Source organism: Oncorhynchus masou, unplaced genomic scaffold (genome assembly GCF_036934945.1).
Source record: "Oncorhynchus masou masou isolate Uvic2021 unplaced genomic scaffold, UVic_Omas_1.1 unplaced_scaffold_685, whole genome shotgun sequence".
NCBI classification, from domain to species: domain Eukaryota; kingdom Metazoa; phylum Chordata; class Actinopteri; order Salmoniformes; family Salmonidae; genus Oncorhynchus; species Oncorhynchus masou.
Window position 1 is genome coordinate 412,573 of NW_027013300.1, and position 5,011 is coordinate 417,583.

The following is a 5,011-nucleotide window of genomic DNA, read 5'->3' on the forward strand; positions in this document are numbered from 1 at the left end:
CCCTGATGTTTTTCCTAGAGAGAAGTGGCTTCTTTGCTACCCTTTTTGACACCAGGCCATCCTCCAAAGGTCATTCGGCTCACTGTGCGTGCAGATGCACTTACACCTGCCTGCTGCAATTCCTGATCAAGCTCTGTACTGTTGGTGCCCCGATCCCGCAGCTGAATCAACTTTAGGAGATGTTCCCAGCGCTTGCTGGACTTTCTTGGGTGCCCTGACAACAACAATTGAACCGCTCTTCTTGAAGTTATTGGTGATCCGATAAATGGTTGATTCAGGTGCAATCTTACTGGCAGCATTATCCTTGCCTGTGAAGCCCTTTTTGTGCAAAGCAATAATGACGGCACATGTTTCCTTGCAGGTAACCATGGTTGACAGAGGATGAACAATGATTCCAAGCACTACCCTCCCTTTTGAAGCTTCCAGTCTGTTATTCAAACTCAATCAGCATGACATAGTGATCTACAGCCTTGTCCCAGTCAACACTCACACCTGTGTTAACAAGAGAATCACTGACATGATGTCAGCTGGTTCTTTTGTGGCAGGGCTGAAATGCAGTGGAAATGTTTTTTGGGGATTCAGTTCATTTGCATGGCAAAGAGGGACTTTGCAATTAATTGCCATTCATCTGATCACTCTTCATAGCATTCTGGAGTATTTGCAAATTGCCGACATACAAACTGAGGCAGCAGACTGTGATAATTAATATTTGTGTCATTCTCAAAACTTTTGGCCACGACCGTAGTAGCCTAAACCTATCGCTGTTACATGAACTGGGTGAATGAAATATGAATGACAGTTATCAAATATGTTGTAATAGAAATAAGGCCATCTCGTCTTCAACGGCATGGACCACCACTGGTTTGTAGCCCAAACTGTTTGGACGCTTTACAAATGTTTTGGTGAGAAGACCGATTTTTGGGATGTCTGCTGGTCTGAAAAACACCCCTGTAGGTGTTACCTTCCATCACACATGAGGAATGGCGACATCGGCAGATTGACAAGCAGACCATGCAAAAAACACATATCTTTAGTTTAAACAGATGGATTTTGATGGGGATTTCTTTATTATGCCAATTATGCTGCTGCTCCCTTGGGGTGGGATGTGTGCAGTCAAAGCATTATTTACTCTAAACTGTGTCCTAAACTGTGTCCTGAGCACTAAACTACTAGTCTAGTCAAGCAGACTGACCACTATCTAGTTTCACTGATATGTGAAATCAGACCGGTTTCACATTGCTACTAAACTACCTCAGGTTATTTGTCTTGTTATAATACAGAGTCAGTAGGAAAGCGGAGATGTTTTATTCATGACAGATGTAAACTAAAGACTTACATTATGCTACAAAAATGAAAACATCTTACAGTGCAAATAACACGTTGAGAAAGTGCCTAGAGAGAGAGAGAGACTGTTGGCAGTTTTTTTTTACAAAAGGGACATTCATTTTCATTGTGGCTTTGGCCATGTTTCAGGCTGACTACTTTGCAGACGCCTGCCAGAGTTCACACGTGGATAGGTGTTCAACATATCAGCTTCACACATCGTATCTGATGCATCATTTAGCATTAAGAGGCAGTGTCGGGAAGGCAGAGTTCACACGTGGATAGGTGTTCAACATATCAGACAATGATGTCATTTCACAATGATGTATCACGTAAAGCAGTTGTTGATGCAATGCAATGTCTGCAATATAATGACCTGGAACGTAATCCTTTAGCATTAAGAGGCAGTTTCTGGGAAGGCAGTCAACACATGAGCCTTACGATATTGCCATAACCAAGTGGGGAAGGTGGCATTTACCACATAAGACAGAGGAAAATCCACTCTGAACGCCCTCCAACTGGTAATTACTAGTCTATCACCCATGAGCTACAACTTCTCCCAAAATGCTGACCTCTGATGTCACTTGCTAAGGAAATTAACTCGATAACAGCATTTTCAGCAGTTAAATGCAACGAAACCTTATTAAAAGCAATCTATTTATCTATCTATCTAATCTAATATGGCTTTTGAAAACTATAATTAGTTGGCAAGCATGATGGCTGTACTTTATGTTTATGGTTGTCTCAGCTGGTTGGCCATTAGCCAAATCAGTGTTTCCCAACAAGTTCTAAGCATGTGAATGCACTTCACAACGTTTAAATGACAGATTCCCACTTGGTCATGAACGCAGCATTAGATCAAATAAGTAGGTCTCTGAGGGACGTAGTGAAGAAGGCAGAGACCAGCAGACACACCAACAGTGGGCGGGACAGAGCGATGGAGGGGTGGCTCCGCGCGTGGACGATGGAAAACCGACAGGTGCCGACATTCATGGCTCTGTCCACCGCCTCCAGCTCCCACTGTCAGAGAACAGCACGAAGCGTTGAACGCTGCTGCAACGACCGTCTGCTTCTGGTCCCGTGTGGGTGAGGCTGCCTATGCCCTGAGGTGTGAGGCTGGCGACTTACCTGTGCCATTGACGCCGTCTGTCAGGTTGGCAGAGAGCTGCCAGAAGGCGGAACTGCAGGCTGCTGGGTCAGCTGGGCAGTCGACCACCCGAGACGCTGACCACCTCACACTGAGGAGGGGTGACATCTGTCACCTGCAATGGGGGAGGGAGATTAAGTGATGAGGAGAAAGAGAGACTTGGGTCCTATAAGTCTAATTCTGGCCCAGAGGATTTGGTAGTACTCTCTGACCACCAGAGTACTTGTGCAGGCTGAGCTTCAACACTCTTAAAGAGGAGCTGAACTCAAAAAACTACTTACTTAGTTGAAAATGGCCTACAAGGCATCGCTATTAGTCAAATACATGTTTTATTAAACAATATATATTATTACATATTATTTAACTAGGTAAGTCAGTTAAGAACAAATTTTATTTACAATGACGCCTTGTCCAGATATCTTTTGTTGACAATTTGCATAGAAAATAGATGCCTGCTACAGTGAGTTTCCACTGAAGGTCTGGTCAATAAAAAAAGCTGGACAGAATGACGTCACACCTACAACAACTTTTTTGCTAAAAACCTAATGTTGGTTAAAATGATAAAGTAGTTGAGTTTATCCATTTAGGGAAATTGATGAATGAACTGCAGACAGCCTGTTTGCCCTCCCACCTATCTGGTTCATGTCTCAGGTAGCCTGCAAACGCCTGCATGGATAGAATGCAAGAATTTACTCATATCTGGCATATTCTAATAATTCTAATGTGCCAACGTGTCGCCACAGTCAGCGCCATGATGAAACTTGCACTCTACTAGATCTGAAATAATTGGATGTTGTAAAATTGTATCCAGCCAATCAGAAAATCAAGGCGAAGCAATTCAGGCATTCTGGAAAGTCAGGACAAGGATCCTGCAAAGACACATTCTTTTTTATAGTTGAAATCTAGATTTAGCAAGCTGTTAGAATCACATGCCCTGCATACCTTCACAATTATTATTCATCAGTTATTTTTGGTTGAATTAACCTGGATCAATAGAACTCGCCTATTAACTACAAAGTGTAAATAGGATCATTTTGGTCATAGAGTCAGTTTTGATCAAACGGAGATGAGTAATTGAGGTCATGGCTTTTACTCTGAGGGTTGGGTTTTGATTTCAAATCTCTATCCTACACGGGACCACTGCCAGGCACAGTCGAATCACAGTTGACACTAATTATACAGAGTACAGGTGCCAGTTGTGCTTCCGCACAATTATTTCCCAGCCGATCGAACCATTAGCATGCAGAGCTTTGGAATTGTTCTAAAACAATCTATTGTCACAAATTTCAATGTTGAAAGAATTCGTTTTTTAAATTATTTTTTTTTTAAATAAAAGGCTTGTAATTTTCTGCAACTCAAACATCTTCACATTCGTGAGCTACGGTTAGCATCAAACAACTTTCATCAGAGATATGGATATATGATGATGCTTATGTCTCCGCCCTAACAATGAGATTCTTTGTCCAAAACAGAACGGCGGGCTGTCAAGAACCTGGCTTTTACAGGTTTTGGATCCTCCATTTATGTTCCGAGGTTGGACTTCAGCACACTAGCACGGTTAGCAGTGTGCTTAAGGTTAAGATATATTATTTTAAGAAGATAAATTGTTAGAAATAGGCGGGTTTATGACTTTGGCTGTGGTAACTTGTGACGACCAGGCACAACTCCGATACAAAGTGTTTTTTCTCAAAACTGCAGGGATGTCACATGTCTTACTTATAACAGTACACTCATAAACTAATCACTGTAAAACTTAGAGTAGATCAAGCCACATGTAGCAAATAAGCCATTACATTTTCTGTTAATCAAATTCAACACTTATTGACCTCCATACAAAAACTCCTCATTTGGTGAGTGAGCACAAACAAAACCGCCACCTGCCAGAGTAAACAGATTTTGGGACCAGTTATCCCTCTCTTCACCTCTTTCTCTTTGATTACGCTCAGTGCACGGGATTCTTGACCAAACACGTCACGCGGTTGCTAAGCAATTCGTCACCCAATGTAAAGGTACTGTGGCCTGTTTGGGACTGTGACTCGAGGGACAAACAACAATTGCTGTCAGGATACGATATAGCGAACATAACACACCCACATTGAACCACACCCCCAGGTGGCTCCTTAATTGGGGAGGACGGCTCATAGTAATGGCTGGAACGGTATCAAACACATGGTTTCTATGGTTTCCATGTGTTTGATAACATTCCATTCACTCAATTTCAGCCACTGTTATGAGCCGTCCTCCCCTCAACAGCCTCCTGTGATGCCAGATTACCTTGGTGGTGTATAGACAGGTGCCGACATTCATGGCTTTGTCCAACGCCACCAGCTCTACTGTCAGAGAACAGCACGAAGCGTTGAACGCTGCAGCAACAACCGCCTGCTTCAGGTCCGTGTGGGTGAGGCTGCCCACTCCCTGGCGGTGTGTGAGGCTGGCGATGCCTGTGCCATTGACGCCGTCGGTCATGTTGGCAGAGAGCTGCCAGAAGGCGGAGCTGCAGAATGCTGGGTCAGCTGGGCAGTCGACCGATGAGACACTGAC